This window comes from Peromyscus eremicus, chromosome 5 (assembly GCF_949786415.1).
Source record: "Peromyscus eremicus chromosome 5, PerEre_H2_v1, whole genome shotgun sequence".
Lineage (NCBI taxonomy): Eukaryota > Metazoa > Chordata > Mammalia > Rodentia > Cricetidae > Peromyscus > Peromyscus eremicus.
In genome coordinates this window covers 2,514,601-2,533,980 of record NC_081420.1, presented here as the reverse complement: position 1 = coordinate 2,533,980, position 19,380 = coordinate 2,514,601, and the positions used below count along the sequence as shown (strand labels likewise).

Genomic DNA, 19,380 nt, shown 5'->3' with positions numbered 1-19,380 from the left:
AACAGTGTTGAAAGTTCAAAGTTCACTATGACTAAAACAATGCATAGATTTTCAAGAACTCTTTCTTGTGGGTATAAGCACAAAGCTAGAGAAGTCATGTTTTTTGAGCACAAGGTTGTGATCCTATAGAGCATTCCTAAAGTTTCAGTAATTGTATCATTTAATTATGCAGTAGCTTTGCACAATCAGAGATCATGGCTTGGGACTGGTTCACTAGCACATCAGTACCACCTGGGGATTCCCTCATTAGCATATCATAGATATGTCCTGGACTAGGCTCATATCTGGTTTGCCTGGTAGCCTACTTATAACTTTTTTCTGAGGCCTAGTTCTTACCAGAGCTTCCTGGTGCAAATTTCTATCTCAGGCATTACATTATTCCTACTCACACCAAATATTTTGTAAGTTAACAAAATGCTTTTAAAGATATGTTTCTTACACTATGGAAATGCCCAGATATATGTTTGGGAAATGTGTGTTTCTTCATAGACACAATATTCACACTCCTCCACATTTATTCTCTCATTTCTTCAAACACAAAGTCTAGGAGCCTTACAACAATGGGCAATATCCTTTCTTGTCGCTGGACTGCCTCATAATCTATGGAATACACTGAATAGCACAATAAACTCTGAGCACTCAATGGTATTTACATCCCAAGCATCCAAATGCCACTACAATCCTCCAAAGCAACAGTCAGGTCTATCATAGCAATTCCTTATTTTCTTGTGACTTATTTCTGTTCTACTTTTGTTTCTGTCACTATGTTAGACATCATAACCAAAAAAACATTTGGCTATGCTAGGGTTTGTTTCACAGTTTATACTTTATCATTTAGAGAAGCCAAGACGTGGAACTCAAAGCATGAAACTGATGGAGAAGCCATGTCCAAATGTAAAATACTTATTTACTCTCAGGCTCATATTCAGCCATGGTTCTTGCATAGCCCAGGTCAGCCTGTGTAGGGATGGTACAATGTCAAATGGGCTTGGTCTCTCTATATCAATTAGCTGTCAACAAAATGCCCAAAACACATGCCCTCAGGCCAATCTTATGGAAATGACTTTTTCATGTATGTGCACTTGACAAACAAGATTAGCCATCATATCTAGTTAGCAGACATAGTTCTGATACCCTGTATCATGGAAAGTTTTTCATTGTCCTTCAACCCTGTGAGATATATTTGCTGGGTAAGGTAGTCTGGATTAGCATCTGTGGTCTCATAGAATTTGGAGCACATTTCCCTAAGACCTCCTGTCTTTTAAATTTTACATTGAGAAGTCAATGGACTTGCCCTTGTTTGTGATTTATGCATTTTCTCTGGTAGTTTTTGATACCTTTTCTCAGTTTGCATATTTAATGTTTTAACTATAATGTGGTGTGTGTGTGTGTGTGTGTGTGTGTGTGTGTGTGTGTGTGTGTGTGTTTGTGTGTGTTTCTGGTGCTATTTAGTGTTCTCTGTGCTACATGGTATATTGTAGATGTAGTTTTCCTGCCTGGTCCACAGTCAGGACAAATCTATCTCACCTGCCAGTCCCACAGCCGCTCAAACCCGATCAAGTAAACACAGAGACTTATATTGGTTACAAACTGTATGGCCATGGCAGGCTTCTTGCTAACTGTTCTTACAGCTTAAATTAATCCATTTCTATAAATCTATACCTTGCCACATGGCTCGTGGCTTACCGGCACCTTCACAAGCTGTTTCTCATCGTAAAGGCTGGCAGTGTCTCTCTCACCCAGCTTCCTGTTCTCTCAATTCTCTTCTGTTAGTCCCACCTATACTTCCTGCCTGGCCACTGGCCAATCAGTGATTTATTTATTGACCAATCAGCAACACATTTGACATACAGACCATCCCACAGCACTTCCCCTTTTCTTTTCTTAAAAAGGAAGGTTTTAATCTTTACACATCTCCAAAGTCAGCTTGGTATATTTGGGAATTTGGGCGTAGCTTCTCTTACTACTTTCTGCTGGATGGGGGCGCTGTATCTTATGGGGAAACAAAAAATATTTTAGGATTATGGAGTAGTCCATGAGGGTGTATCGTCTGAGCCAGTCGCCTTGAAACGGTTCTGGATGTTGGATCATCTAGGCCATGTTGTCATTGGAGACCTTTCAGGGGGTCTTGGCTGGTCAAACCTGATGTATCTTAATCTTGAACAAATCCATAGCCTCTGGCTCTCTGTGGGAACAAAAGCAGAGACTCTTTTCCAAAGCAACATATCCTTATATCCAAATTTTGAAGTCAAGGTACCTTTAAAATGTACATTTTGGCATAACTCAACAGCTTTTATAATCAAATGTTTTTCTGCAGTTAAAAACCCCAAAGACAACACAATCCAGATTCTCTGTGTAATATCCATTTTTACATGGCTTATTTTTTATACTACCTTTACTGTCTCTTTAAAGACTTTATTTTTTAAAAACTATTTATTTCTTTATATAACTGTATATATTCCTTTTTCTTTCTCTTTCAAGCCTACGTACATTTTTACACACATTGTAAACTATTACATCTGAATCTGTCTTATTGTAAATCTATTATTGCTTTAAACTGCAGCAGCTGTGGCTGCTGGCTTCGCCCACCTCAGCTTCCCAACATGGCGGTGGTTCATTTTCCACCAGCTCTGGGAACTATCGTGGGTCTATGCTTTTATCCAAGCAGCGTGTAGCCCAGAAACATCTTTTTTTGTTTTGTACTAGCAAAGCTAAATCCACCACGCAGCTTAATGTGCCACTTGCAGAAGCCTCATTCCCGCCAAACTGCAGGTCGAGCATGCACACCAGGAAACCACAAGTAGCTCAAACTGGCAGCTACCGCTCATTTGAGAGAGACAATTAGGAACTGTTTTTAGCTCCGTTTTAGAATCTTTTCTCAGGTTTTAGGTGGAAACTCTTGCCACCACGTTGGACGCCATTTGTAGCTTGAGTTTTTCTGCCTGGCCCACAGTCAGGACAAATCTCTCTCAGTATATCATTTCTTAGCTTGGGGAGCTTGGAGAAGATTTCTTCTATGATTTTGTTAAATATCTGATCCCATTCACCTGGGATTTGCCTTTTCCTTCTATGCCTGTGATTAGTATATGTCTTTTCATTATGTTCCAAAGTTCTATATATTCCTTTTTTGTGTTTTTTGTTTTGGTTTTATTATTGTTTTTTATTAATGGTCTAAATCTACTTTTATTCAAGGTGTGATATTGAAGCATGATCCTAATTATTCTTAGCAATACAAACCCAGAGTCAGATATCAAGGGTGAAAGCTGGAAGATCAGAAAAGCAAAGGAGCCCCCACTAGAGACTTCTTACCTCTACAAAATCTCAGAACGAATGGAGACTCAAGATCCTGTCTCCACCAGCCTTATATTCCTGTCTCCACCTTCGAGTGCTGGGATTAAAGGCATGTGCCACCACTGCCCAGCTCTGTTTCTCTTTTAGGCTGGTTCAATCTCGTGGCCTTGAACTCCTGATCTTTGGCTTCCTCCTCTCAAGTGCTGGGATTAAACGTGTTACCACCACTGCATGTTCTCTATGGTTAACTAGTGGCAAACTCCACCCTCTGATCTCCAGGCAAGCTTTATTTGTCAGAACACAAACAAAATTCATCCATTTTATAAGGCTTTCCTTATGATTGAAAGATGGTGTCCTCTACTCCTGTAGAGGACTGTATCTCCTTTCATGTTTTAATGCAAGGCAAAGCACATGCACCAGGGGTTAGCAAATCTTTCTCTTAAGAGTGGTACTATTTCTAAAGCATTTCTTAACAATGCCCTATATACAAACCAGCAGCCACAGACTAGAGTTAAAGAAAAATTGTGGCTGAGTCCAAATTGATTTCATTTATAAAACCAAAGAAAGAGATTTGTTTTTAGGCTATTATTTGTCATTGTCTGACTTTCTACAGTGGCTGGCATTTTCATATTTTCCACCGTCTGTGTCTGGCCCCTTTATTTCACAGTATTTGCACTGCATCCAGTGCAGATACTTATCTACAACATATCCTGGAGTATCTTCTAAATGCTTGTGAGAATGAGTGTTGTCAGGGATGGCACTGCTGTTTAAATTCCTGCTGGATGTCTTAGTTTCCAGTTCCTTTTTCCTCTGGAAATTTAGCTTTCACTTTCTCATTAGGAAAAATTAACCCCCTAGTCTGACTTGGAAGCCTCTCCAAATCTGGAAGAGCCAGATAAAATCACTGAATGGAGTTGTGCCTTTACCAGAAACAGTGTGTATGGGTCCTCTTTCCCATATCCACATCACAATTTACTGTCATGTGAATTCCTGATCATTGTCATTCCAATTGACATGAGATGGAATCTTAACACAATTTTAAACTGCATTTCCCTGGTTGTTAAGGATTTTGAAAACTTTCTAAAATATCTACTAGCCATTTATATTTCTTCTTTTGATAGCTTTCTGTCCAGTTCAAAAACTCATCTTTCTAATTAGTTTGGTTTTTTGTTTATTAATTTTCAATTCTGTGCATCTCCAAAACACTAATCCTCTATTGGATATACAGTTAGCAAATATTTTCTCACACTGTTTGGGTTAATTCTTCACTCAAGTGATGCTTTCTTTTGCTGCACAGAATCTGTACTCTAATAAAGTTCTTCTTGTAAGTTATTGGTCTTAGTTCCTGTGCTACACAGTCCTGCACAGGAAGGCCTTCCCTGTGCTGCTAGGTTGAAGTGTATACCCTACTTCTTCTGGAAATTTTCATTCATTGGATCTTAGACTGAGATCTTTGATGCATTTGGAGATGAGTTTTACTCAGGGTGAAATATAACCATGAAGTTTCATTTTTCTGCCAATAAAGTTTTTCCACCATCATTTGTTGAGGATGCTACACTTTATTCAACATAATTTTTGACATTCTTGTACATAGACAGATAGGTTTAGCTGTGTGTATTTATAACTGGCTCCTCTGTTCTTTTCCATTGATTTATGTGTTTGTTTCATATGCCAGTACCATGCTATAGTTTGTGTGATTCTACACACAATATTCTTTTGGTTCAAGGTTGCCTCAGCTATCTTGGTCTTTTGTGCAACCACATAAACTTTTTTGATTGTGTTTTCACAAGTCTGAGATAAATAAACCTGGATTTTTAGATGAGGTTGCTTTGAACATACGGAATGATTCTGGAGTGATATCCATTTTCATACAATTAATTTTTCCAGTTACAAGCATGATGGGTCTGCCCATCCTCATGTGTCTTTCTGTCATGTATTAAAGTTTTCATTTTATATGTTTTTCATTTCCTTAGTTATATTTGTTCCTAAGTATTATACATTGTGTTTCCATATGAATGGTATTGTTTCATTTCTTTTGTATACTTTCCCCTGACACATGAGAATGCTAGAGATTTGTGTATATTAATTTTGGATCTTACCACATTCCTGGAAGTCTTTATCAGCTTCAAGAAATCATATGGAATTGTATATATATATAATATTTCCTGCTAATAGGACTTCTACAAATTCTTTTCCTGTTTGTATCCCTATTTCCTCCTCTTGTCTACTGTTTTGTGTAAGACTTCAACACTATATTGAAAAGAAGAGAGAGTATTCACCCCTTTCTTCTTCTTGATCTTAGAGAGACCTCTTTGAGCATTTCTCCATTTAGTATGGTGTTGACTATATGCATGATGTACATAACATTATTATGTTTAGGTGTGCATCTAACACTATTACTTTTATAATTTAATGATTTTGTTTTGAGAGCTCTTGTGAGTTCTATCTTAAATCAATATATGTGTTTTTGATAACATTTGTTGTTTTCCATATTTTGATCTACCTCTGAATCTCAGAATGAAGACAACTTAGTCATGATGAAATCTATTTCTTCCTTGAATTACGTTTATCAGTATTGTCTTGATAACTTTTAGAATCTTTGTAGCTCAGGGAGATAGGTCTGTAAATTTTGTTTCTGACATTGTTGTTATATCTCTATCAGGTTTTGGTTCCTTCACAATGCTGGCTTCATAAAGGGTTTGACAATTAAGGAATGAGAGTCTTGAATTTGAGGAGAGAGTACTGGGAGAGATAACTGGAATTGGGCGCGCATCTTGGGGATGAGCTAGAAGCCTAGTGCAATTGAAACTACCAGAAATCTATGAAGGGTGGTGGTAGCTGAGACTCCAAGTAATGAGGGATAGAGTCTGAACTAGCCATCTCTTGTAACCAGGCAAAAATTTCAGTAGAGGGATTGGGAGACCAACCCAGGCACAAAACCTTCAATTGAAAATTTGTCCTGCCTATAAAATCATAGCTGTTTTTAATGATTTATTATTTTTTGTCTTGATTTGGGTATGTCATATGCATCTAGATATCTATACATTTCTTTTATATTTGCAGTGTAACAAAATAGAGGTTTTATTTATTTTTATGCCGATGTCCTTTTTTTTTCTTTTATTGAAAATAGACTTTGTTTCTTTTAATATATCCTGATTACAATTCTCCCTTCTACTCTTCCAGTTCCCCCACAAATCTCCTGGCATCTGCATCTACCCTCTTTCTGTCTCTCATAGCAAAATAAATAGGTATCTCAAGGACAATAATAAAATACAATAATATAAAACAAAAACAAATAAATAAAAATAGGACAAAACAAACAGAAGGAAAAGAGACCAAGAAAAGGCACAAGAAACACATATACACATAGAGACACAGTCCTCCATTCTCCCAGTTAGTTGGTAATTTCATTAATATGGCTTTCATATATGTATATATTTTAGGAAGTTTCTACTGTATTAGATTTTCATAGTACCATTCAAATGGTCCTTTATTTTAATTGTCTCTCACTGTATTCCCTCTCTTGTCACCCTCTTACTTCTCTTAACTAGATCTTCCTGATCCAGACTCCCCCACCCCCATCCAAAACTATCTCTTCTATTCTCCCTTCTTAGGGTGATCCATCATCCTCCCTAGTACTTAACACTATATCTGACCTTTGTAGTTCTATGGATTGTAGTTTATTTATCTTTGACTTAACAGCTAGGGTTCACATATAAGTGAATACACACCATGTTTGTCTTTCTGGATCTCTGATACTTCCATTAGAATAATTATTTCAACTTCTATCCATTTACCTACATATTTCATGATTTCAATTTTTTATCATCTGAGTAATAATTGACTGTGCAAATATACCACATTTTCTTTATCTTCTCATCCATTGACTGATATCTGTGTTATTTAAAATTTCTGACTACCATGAATAGACCAGTATGAACATGCTTGCGAAAGTGTCTCTGTGGCAGCATCCCTTGGATACATGCCCAAGAGTGGTAAAGCAGAATCTTAATGTAGATCCATTCCAGCTTCCTGATGAGCTGACACACTGATTTCCATATTGGCTATAAAAGTTTGTAGTCCCATCAGCAATGGATGAATATTTTCCTTACTTTACACCACTGATAGAATGAGCTGTCATTTAATTTATTGACCTTAGCCATTGTGATGGGCATAACATGAAATTTCAAAGCAGTTTTGATTTATATTTCCCTGATGACTAAGGATGATGAACATTTCTTTAAGTGTTTCCTAGCTGACAGAGCCCACTGACTAATCAGTTGGGTAGCTGGGTAGAGGTGTGCAGATTTGTAGAGACAATGAAGAAGACAGAACAGAGTCCAGAGGACTGTCAGTCAGTGCCAGACAGCCCTAATTTTATTTCACAACCAGCTTATATACAGTCTTAAAGGACAGATGTAGAACAATGCACAGTACTGGCATTCAGCCACGATCTATCCTATCCTTGCATCAAGGAGCAGGCGGTTTCATTTTCTATCTCAATGACTTCTGGCTGGCATCAACAGCCTGCATCTTGCTAGATGGTATGTTCCTTCCTGTGGGCTAATCAGGACTTTCTCACAGCCCTTCAAGGAGACTCTGTGGATTAATCAGGACTTTCTCACACTCCTGGAGCAAGCAAGCTTAAACTCTATTGACCCAGAATAGACTTCAGACTCAAACTGGGAAACTGGGTCAGTTGTGGGCTCCCACAATTCTTCCCTTTTTATTTATTTAAGACTCTACTGAGTCTCTCAGATTATTGTGCCTGTCTACGGTTGTTCCTTACCACACCCCAATCTTACCTGTCATGGGAGCATGAATTCCATCATTCATGTCCTGTCTTAGGTTGAAAGGAGGGAAAGAAACTCACCTGTCTTTGGCTACCAGCCTCTGGTAGCCAGGGGAATGTGCAGTTTTACTTCATGGAGTTCAGAGACCAATCTCCATAATGAGTTCATTAACCAGCTTGAAAATTACAGGCAAGTAGATTATGCCTAATAAGACACATGCTTTATATGTTTACATAACACATGTAGTTATGCTCCAATAACTACAATACTACTTAAGAGCAAAGTAAATGATGACCATGATGGAATAGCCTTTTTGAATTGTTCTAAAATATCTTCAGCTTTTTTAACTGCATCAAAATCCAATTTAGCCTTTTTCATTTCTATAATATCTTGATGTAATTTAGCCAAATCTAATGATTCATTAGAATCATGCCGAATTCCTTTAAGATGTGCTATAACTCTTTCCTATCCAATAGCACTTTCATTATACACAAAAGATATGACATAAATCCATTCATAATTAGCATGACATTTCAAATGTACTCTAGTTTTTAGGCTTTGGAGTTCATCTCTCAGAAATTGTACCACATCATATAGAGCATTCAATTTATGTTCCATTTTCACATCTATATCTTCTTGAGTCTCTAATGTCATAGAAACATTCATAGACAATTGATTAACAAACCCTGCTGTATAAATGGATTGATACAAAGCCACTGAAGCAATAGTAGTAGTAGCAAGCATAGTAAAAAAGGCTGCAATTCCTGCTATAACTAATCCAGCAACATGCTTCTGTTTGCTTAAACTTTTTTGATTTCTTCAATCACTTGTAACCCTATATCATCAAAACATGGATCACCCATATATACTGGCAACATTACAAAAAAAGGTTGTTTTAACACTATTACATGAGTATGATTATACATTTGAGAAATACAATTAGTCAAAATTAATTAAGACATGGTACGTTAAACAAGAACCATTCATAGAAATATTTGATTCAACAACTAAAAGAACATAGAGTATTTTTAACAAAAGCTAAAACAGTTCCTTTCAAAGGACAAACAGGCTTCAAGTAACTAGAGTGTCCTGCCACTGTTTCCATGGCAGTAAGTTTACAAACATAAGTTTGCGGAGATCCAATAATAGGACACCAAATTCCACCTCACAGTCCTTGGTCCCAAGATTCCTGCTGAAGACACAGGATAAGAGTCATTATAATTTCCTGATTTTTGGACCAATCAAGAATATATTGCTGTGTCCCTGTAATGTTGTACTTTAAAGGAGAAATGCCAGTACATGGTCTCCATAGCAAAGTTCTGTTAGACTCTCACATTTCTTTTGTGCATGAAGGAAATCATTGAGGAGCTGAAATATTACCTATCTAATTACCTTGAGGAAGCAATACATTGTTTCCCAATACTTGTTTTGGAAACACTCCAAGACATCCCTTCAAAGTGATATTTTTTGCAAAACATACAGAAATCCCTTTACCATACAATATAAGAAAAATTCCAAGCAATCTGAAACTCTTGGGTGGCAGGTCAATCTAAAAGCCTGGTATCATTAACCACAATTTCTTTTCCTTCACAAGTTACAGGATGTAAAAATGGTGGATCAGGAACATAGGCCCAATAGCTTTCACTCTGGAATCTCTGGATGGTCATCAGCAACATCAGGATCAGCATCTCTCTGCTCCATACACTGCACCAATCACTCAGGCAAACAAAAAACTTCATTTTCATCCTGTGAAAAAACACAAACATACCCTCATCCCCATATTAATACAGGGCCAGGGCCCTTCCATAAACCAGTACAATGATCTTTCCATTTAACTTGAGAAAATATTTTGATGGTGCCTTCATGCCAAAATGATCAGTTGCAGATTTCCCAGCAGCATCCACATTTAAAAATTTTAAAACAAATAAGGCATGATTCAAAGCATTATGTGATGACTAATGGTATAATTCCCCTCCCTTTTTTAATTTTTGAAGATATATTTTGAGGCTGCCATGAGATATTTTAATGAACCTTGTCCTTGAGGATTATAAGGAATACCTTTTTTATGTTCAATTTGCCATTGAGAAAAAAATTGATAAAAAGCTTTACTAACATATCCAGATCCATTATCAATTTTAATAACTTTTGGTATACCCATAAAGGAGAAACATTTCAGACAATGAGCAATACATGCTTTGTGGCCTCACCAGTTTGAGCAGTAGCCATTAAAATTCCTAAACAAGTATCAATTGTTACATGCATATATTTCAATTTTCCAAATTCTGTTATATGAGTGACATCAATTTGCCATAAATGATTAGGAAGAAGACCTCAAGGATTTACTCCAAAGTGATGTACAGGTAAATATTGTGGACATGTAGCACATTTCTTAACAATTTGATGAGTAGTTTCTCTTGATAAACCCAATTGTTTTCTTAAGCTTTTACTATTTTGATGATGGAAAGCATGTCATCACTGAGCAAGCTTAACTTGAGATAAAGCAATCAATTGAGTAAATTTATCAGCTAAAGCATTACCTTCAGCCAATGGTCCAGAAATATTTGAATGTGCTTTAATATGTCCTACAAAATATGGCAATTTTCTTAAATGAATAGCATCCTGAATTTGTTGAAATAACATTCTTATTTGCTCATTAGTAATTTTAATATAAGAAATAGTTTCTAGAACTTGAAGAGCTCTATAATTATATTGACTATCTGTATATAAATTAAATGAATTTTCTTTCAGAACTTGGAAGACCACTTCAACAGCTCTTAATTTGACCACTTGAGCTGAGGCAGGAGTAGTTAGAACTACATATCCTCTACCAATAATCACACAAGTTGCTTTCCCATTAGAAGAATCATCAGTAAAAACCAAAGCAGCATCTTTTACTGGAGTATGCATTACTACTTTAGGAAAAATAAAAGAATGCATCTGAGCAAACTGTAATAATAATTATCAGCAGGATAATGATTATCAATTTGACCCAAAAACTGAGCAAAAGCAACTGCCCAAGAATCACTATTTTGAAGTAGCCAATCAATTTGTTGTTTAGTAAGTGGAACATTTATTATATTTGGTTCATTTCCAAAATACCTTCTAGAATCAAACCTATTCCATTTTCCTATGGCTCATGCTTCTTGTGGGTATCCCCTAGCAAAACTGTTAAGGTCCATAACCCTCAGCTGTTTCCCATGATTCCTTCATCTCTTTAAAACCATTATCATCTGGGAGACTCTTAAATTACAAAGTTTACCTGCTAGAGCAAGTTGCATTCTTGTGTATAAAAGCATTGAGTGCAGCTTTAATATTTTTATTAAATAAACATTGTTTTAAAATCCTATCTTATATAAACCATATTTTCATGACATGAATTATATAGAAATCTATCCCAATCCAAAATATTTGAGGCTTGTTGCCTACTTGATCTAAAAGGATACAATGAGAAGAGAGCTCATTAGGACTAAGAGAGATATTCTTTAAACTTATTTAAAGATTGTTGTCAGCCACATGGCTGCCTACTTTATGATGAGGTCACCAGCCGAGATGGAGAAAGACCATGAGGTTGCTGTTTAAAATTAAACAGTAGTTACGTGCACACATACACACAGTTGGATCCAACTTTCATTCATTCCCATACAGAGTTAAAGAGTTAAATATAAGTCACATGGGTGTTCACATACATATACATGTATATATTTCCATTTTAACATAAACATTTTGCAATGAAGAATCATCAGCTATTTTTAAAGTGAAGAAAACCTAACAGAATTAACCTAATATGGCAAAATTCCCAATATAACTTACAGTTTCCCTTCAAATTCAGCATAGTTCACATCCCCTCTGGCCTTCCACAACTTACCATTTACCTTCAGGTCAGGCCTTTCCCTATGTTTGCTCTTCTGGTTCAGCCAGACATGATAATAATTCCATTTTTCCCTTTCCCATTATTATTCCAGTCTTATGCCTACTCTTGCTTTTCAGACAAAATGCAAATTTCCGTCAAAGTCCTTTTTTTTTGTGGTTTCTTCCCAACAGTTTAGAACATTGCATAGGTATAACATTTCAAAATAGGATAAAAACATATATATATATATATATATATATATGCATTTATCATAACAAAAAACTTATATTTATATATTGATATATAAAAATCTGTATCAACGTGAAACATTTGAGATTAACAGCAGTTTTTCTTATCTTAATCAATAATAATTTGTAATCAATTCTCTTAAATTATGACAAGTATTTGTAACTCATTGAACTCAAATGACCAAGATCCATGTATTTTTTCTTTTCCTGTGGAGGCAAAAGTATAATTTTTCCTAAATATATTTTTTACTTTTATTCTAAATAAAAGCTTTTCAAAGTATGCAGGCTGGTAATTCAACATTTTTTTTTTCTCAAACAGTATCATGACAGAGAAGGCTTAAAGTAGGTTAAAATGGGAAGCTGCTGGCAAACAGAAGAGATCTTGATGTTATCACAGTGGAGAAGAACTTGGCTTAGGAAGGAAGGGAGGGGGACAGAGGGCACAGAGTGTGTCCTTGGCTGCCAGTGTTCCTGGAAAAAAAAGGTTTTGTTAACTTCTCTGACTATAATAGTTAATAATTAACCCCAGATTCTCTTTGTGGCATTTGTTCAGCTTGTCAATTGTAGGAGTAAACTCCCTGGCACTTGGTCCATAGCTCTCATCTCTGCCCACTGCACTGAAAACAGGCACCTTCACCCTCTGAGAGCTGCTGCCTGGCTGCAGGCTTCTCCTGCTGGCCAAGACCATCTCTGCCCATGCAGTGGGCCTGATACCAAGATGGAGGGAAGTGGCCCTTGCCATGCCTCTCTCTCCTTCTCTTCTAGGAAAATGAGGGAGTTTGTTAGACAGAAACAATACTTAAACAGACAAAAAACACTTAAACCAACAAAATGCTGGTACTTCAGTACTGAGATGATGGCCTTACTCATGGTTAGTGAGTCCTGTCTAACAGATGACTTCTCTTGCAATATGCAAGCCACACCTGGCAGGAGCTACCTGCTTATCTCAGTTCAGTCAGGGGGACCTAGTCACCTCAAACACATGGAACGGAAGAGTGACATAGTAATAATCAAAACACAGATCAAGACAAAGAGCGTTCACATTTACATTTACTAGCCTGCCATGAACAGATCTGAAAGTGAGACCCTGGGCTAATAGTTTGCAGTCATGATTTACTTAATCTCTCCAGAGAAACCATTCATAGTCAGGAATGGAGGTGGGGGAGAATTTTGAGGTGTGAAAGAATCTTCATTATAATACTTAGCAGCCTCTTCCTCTAATTCTGCCTCATTGCCAGGATCTAACTTGTCAGTATCATCAAATAACTTTGTAAAAGCATCCACATAAAGTTGTCCCTCTGACAGAGCAGAGATGTAGCATGAATCTTAAAAGTTCTTATTAATAAAATCAAACCTGAGGCCAGTTATTGGGGTGAACACTGGAAGATCAGAGAGCCAGAACAAGCCACAGCTACCTCACCTCGCCGGATCCTCAGCTGGTCTTGCTTCCTCAGACTGGAGGCCTCTGAGTCCTCATCCAGAATGGGTCTCAGCTGAATTGCTGCTCAAAAGCCTGAATGCTTAACCAGGCCAAATGCTTAACCAGCCAAAAGCTTCTAGTTTCTTTTCTACTTCTTTTTTAACTGCTTTTACAGAAATACTGCCTCTTAAGCTATCAGCATCTTTATCTTCAGGCAGCATAGGAGGTAAGGGTAATGGTGATAATGTAGAGGTCACTAAAGCCACATGCTGCTCCATCTCCTTGGCTCCTACGCTTGGTGTGAGTGGCTTGGTTTTCTCTTTAGTAGATACTGGTTCTTCCTTTGTAGCAGCAGCTTTACTTTCCTTCCCAACAACTGTTTTCTTGGTGGCTTTATCTACAATCAAGTTATTGTCTACCTTTGTTACTTGAAGGGGTGGCTTTGTTTTTGCTTTGTCACTTTTGAAAGTCCTACCACTTGAAGGAGAAGGTGCATGCTCAGTTTTAAGTTTCTTCACATCCTTTACATGGTTGGTTTGTGAGGCACTGGCACCAGTTTCTGTGTTCCCCTTGGTAGGGGTAGATGCATTTTGGGCTTTCACAGCTTTGGCGGCTGCCTCTGCAGCCCTGGCTGCCTCTGCAGCTCATGCCTTTTTATTCTTGTTCAATTCAGCTGCCAGGCTATTCTTGAGAGTTAATGTGCTAGGAGAAATGCTTGAGTGACGACTTCTCGATCTAGACAATCTGTGCCTGCTACGAGGCCTTGAGTGCCTAGATGAATACGGGCTTCTGCCTCGAGGTTTGGCAGAGCGTCTTTGTCCTTCTTAAAATCCAAAGCATCTTCTTTATCAATCACTATTTCCTTCATATTGATGATACTCTGGTGGGTGAGTTGCCGAAGAATTTTAATTTCTCTAATTGCTGTAATTGGGAAGCCCTTCTTTTCATTATCCAGACATGCTTTTTTTAAGGCTACCATTTCTCCAGTATCTTTGTCCCTGGCTTTGTAAACTTGTCCGTAAGTACCTTCTCCAATAATTCTGATGATATCAAATTTATCCATGCAGCGTTTTCCCCAGTCAATATGTTTTTCTTTGATTTCACCATAGCGAGGCCCACATATTTTAGGCTTTCTTTTGCTGTGTAACTGAGCAAAAGTTTCTTCTCCTCTGGACTCTTAGAAAGATCATCTCTTCCTGGTAACTCAGGGGGCAATGGTAAATCAGCAAGCAGACATCTGGCACCCAACGTTAGTGGTACAAATTCATGAAAAAGCTGTTTGCCTGTGGCCTGTGGACCCCTGCTCAGACCTGAACTACACTTGGCCGGTTGTGGTGGTGCATGCTGGCAGGATTTACTGAAGGAGGTAGAGGCAGGAGGATCCCAAGTTTGAGGCTGGCCTAGGAGGCTTGCTAAGGAGAAGTTTCTGCCCGGCTAGCTCAGTCAGTAGAGCATGAGACTCTCAGGGTCATGAGTTCGGGCCCCATGTTGGGTGCCAGATGTAGCATGAATCTTATTAATAAAATCAAACCTGAGGACAGTTATTGGGGTGAATATTGGAAGATCAGAGAGCCAGAACAAGCCACAGCTACCTCACCTTGCTGGATCCTCAGCTGGTCTTGCTTCCTCAGACTGGAGGCCTCTGAGTCCTCATCCAGAATGGGTCTCAGCTGAATTGCTGCTCAAAAGCCTGAATGCTTAACAGAATGTTTAGTTTCAGTTTTACGTTATTCAGGAAACACTTTATGCCTTTCAGGATGGAGGTCTATGTGGTGGTATTGTGTTCCTCAAAATATTGTGCACCCTAATAAACTTATCTGGGGTCAGAGAACAGAACAGCCACTAGATGCAGAGGCTAGAAAATAGTGGCACTCACACCTTTAATCCTAGCCTTCTGGAGGCATGGATCTCTGTGAGTTCAAGGCAACACTGGAAATAGCCAGGCATGGTGACTCATACCTTGAATCCCAGGAAGTGATGACAGAAAGCAGAAAGGTATATAAGGTGTGAAAACCAGGAACTAGGCTGGTTAAGCTTTAGGCTTTTGAGCAGCAGTTTGGCTGAGATTCATTTGGATGAGGACTCAGAGGCTTCCAGTCTGAGGAAATAGGATCAGCTGAGGAAATAGCAAGGTGAGGTGGCTGTGGCTTGTTCTGTTTCTCTGATCATTCAGTGTTCACCCCAATACCTGGCCCTGGGTTTGTTTTATTAATAAGACTCTTTGAGATTCATGATACATCTGGCGCCCAATATTCATGGTACAAATTCACAAAAAAAAAGCTGCTTGCCTGTGGCCTTGCAGGCCCCAACTCAGGCCCAAGCTACACTTGGCTGCTTGTGGTGGCACACTGGTTGGATTTATTGAAGGAGGCAGAGGCAGGAGGATCCTGAGTTTGAGGCCAGCCTGGGAGGCTTGCTAAGGAGAAGCTGTGGCTGGAGCCAAGCAAAAAACAGTGGAGGCAGGACCATGGAGGTGGTGGCTTCTGCTCTGAGCTACAAGCTGCTTCTCATCATGTTGGTGACTGCAGTGATGCTGCTACCTGGGACAAAGGCTTTACTGTTGCTTGTTCAGAGAACAGTTTCCAGGACCATCATGTTTCAAGAAAGCATCGGTGAAGGTCAGTTTGGAAAAGTTAAGCGAGACAAATGGTGGGGAGAAATTGCTGTGAAGATTTTCTCTTCTAGGGAAGAACATTCATGGTTCCAAGACACAGATATTTATCAGACTGTGATTGCTCCAAACCACAGAGGAGGCACACACACAAAAATAAAAAATAAAATCTGCAGGAACCATGACCACGCCTAACAGCAACTTTGAAATCTTCAAAAAGATGACAGGAACCCATAATGATGATTCCACATGGACTATGATAAAGCCATTAAGCTGATTAACACCACCAAAAGATTGACTTTGGACTACAAACTGCTCAGGACATTTTCAAGATGGCTAGGTGAGATGATCTAGATTCATAGACAACTCGAGCAAGGACTTGAAACAAGCCCTACACTTTCCTGTTATGCAGAGACTGGACAAATGATACAACTAACTTTATCAGGACTTGACAATTAACACAAAAATTTTCTTTTCAGGATTCCCTAAAGATGTCTTCACCCCCAGAAAGCAAAAAGTAATTTTAAGAACATGACACCCACATTCCCAAGAAGTGGGGTGGTGTTTTTTGGTTGTTTAGTAAGTTATGGATATTGTCATTGTTTATGATGGTTGGTAACAAGTTGTTAATTGTTAATGGTCAGGAAAAAAGCTGAACAAAGAGATTAGATTCAGAGTTTTTGTTTAAAAAAAGAAAAAGAAAAAAGAGAATATAGATATGAGATAGATCATTTAATCTACTCTGAGAAAAAGGATGAAGAAATAATAGGATAAATGGGTAGATCATTGAATCTACTCTAAAAAGAAAAAGGGGAAGATATAAAAATGACAAAAGGTAGATTATTGAATCTATTATGAAAAGAAAAAAGAGAGAATATGGCTATGATAAGATAAAAAGGTCAATTATTGAATCTAGTTTTCAAAATGAACTACTCGTTATACATAGGATAAGTAATGAAAATTTTTGTCTGAGTTTATCAAATGTTACTGGACTGGACATTGTTAATATATATAATGGAATTTTTTGTCTGAATCTGTCAAATGTTAATGGACTAGACATTGTTAATGTAATTCTTGACAAAATACATTGTATATACTTGTTGTATATAGTTTTTCTTTTATTCATTATAAGCTTTTTTAAATTTTAGACAAAAAAGGGGGAAATGTGGTAGTATTGTGTTCCCCAAAATATTGTGCACCCTAATAAACTTATCTGGGGTCAGAGAACAGAACAGCCACTAGATACAGAGGCTAGAAAATAGTGGCACTCACACCTTTAATCCTAGCCTTCTGGAGGCATGGATCTCTGTGAGTTCAAGGCAACACTGGAAATAGCCAGGCATGGTGACTCATACCTTGAATCCCAGGAAGTGATGACAGAAAGCAGAAAGGTATATAAGGTGTGAAAACCAGGAACTAGGCTGGTTAAGCTTTAGGCTTTTGAGCAGCAGTTTGGCTGAGATTCATTTGGATGAGGACTCAGAGGCTTCCAGTCTGAGGAAACTGGATCAGCCGAGGAATTGGCGAGGTGAGGTGGCTATGGCTTGTTCTGTTTCTCTGATCATTCAGTGTTCACCCCAATACCTGGCTCTGGGTTTGTTTTTATTAGTAAGAACTTTTAAGATTCATGCTACAGGTCTAAGCTGTCCCAAATGAGTGTCCAGAGACTGAAAATATCTGATGGAAGTTTTTCTGTAACATGCTTATCATAATACTGCTGTATCTTAACTCCAGTATGTCCCCAGGTATCTACATCCAAGGTACCCTTCTCAGGGAACTAAGGACAAATCTTTTCTACAAACTCTATAAGTTTACACAGTTACTGATATCCTACTTTAGTACCTCTAGCCTTTAAGATATCTTTAAGTAAATGTGCAAACATCTGTTTTCTATTTCCTTAGCCCATACTTATTTTTTTTGCACATTTTCACAAAAATTTTTACTGTGCATCTGCTTTTTAATTTACACTTATCACTTTTACTCTCAAGTTGTACTTACCACAGCTTCCACTATTTTCAAGTGCACTCCTTTTTTTTTTTCCTTCTGTGGTGATCCGTCACAGAGTCCTCCATACCCATCTCACAGCTTGGCACCACTTGTCAGAGCCTGCTGACCAGTCAGCTTGGTAGCTGGGTAGAGTTCTGCAGATTTGTAGATACAAGGAAGGAGACAGAAAAGAGTTGAGAGGATTGCCTGTCAATTCTAGACAGCCCTGAGTTTATTTCACAGCCAGCTTATACACAGTCTTGAAGGACAGAAGTAGAACAATGCACAGCACAGGCATTCAATCACTATCTGTCCTGTCCTTGAATCAAGGAGCAGACAGTTTCATTTTCTATCTCAATGACCTCTGACTGGCATCATCAGCCTGCATCTAGCTAGATAGGGTGTCCCTTCCTGTGGGCTAATCAGGACTTTCTCACAGCCCTGGAGCAAGCAGGCTTGAACTGTATTGAATCAAAATAGACTTCAGATTCAAATTGGGAATCTGAGTCAGTTGTGGACTCCCACACCCAGCCACTTGAGGTTCCTCTTGTGAGAATTGTCTGTTTAGACCTATATCCCATCATTAAATTAGACTGTTTGTTTTCTTGATATCCAGTTTTTTAGTTCTTTATCTGTTGTGGTTATTAGCTCTCTATTGGATGTATATAACATAAAAATCTCTTCCCATTCTGTAGGCTGCTGCTTTGCCCAAATTACTAAATCCTTTGCTGTGCAGTTTTTTGGTTTTATTTTGTTTATTTGTTTTTAATGTGAATTGGTTTCTTTTTATTTCAATATCAAATAATTAGTGAATTAATGAATTCTTTGAGGTCAACAATTGTATAACAAGGATAATGTGAATGAGTTATTTATTTATTTATCTTACATACTGACAGATATTTCCCCACCCTCCTATCCTCCCATTCCACATCTGAAACTCCCCTCTGACCCCCTTCAATCTATTCCTCCTCTGTTTCTGTTCAGAAAGGGGCAGCCTCCAATAGGTATCAATGATGCATGGCATATCAAGTTGTAGTAAGATTAAGCATCTCCCTTTGTATTAAGGCTGGGCAAGACAATCCAGTACGAGGAATACATTCCCAAGAGCCAGCCAAAGCATTAGGGACAGCCCCTGCTCCCAACGTTAGGAGTCCCCACATAGACCAAGCAACACAACTGTC

General features: G+C 38.1%; 1 long non-coding RNA gene across 1 annotated transcript; it reads right to left on the bottom strand.

The window, feature by feature from the left end:
* Positions 1-7,625: 7,625 nt before the first annotated feature.
* Positions 7,626-18,421, bottom strand: LOC131910872 (uncharacterized). Its single transcript, XR_009379232.1, has 2 exons — positions 18,212-18,421; positions 7,626-9,830 (listed from the first exon to the last, which is right to left on the bottom strand). It is a non-coding gene; the product is annotated as an uncharacterized LOC131910872 (long non-coding RNA).
* Positions 18,422-19,380: the final 959 nt, after the last annotated feature.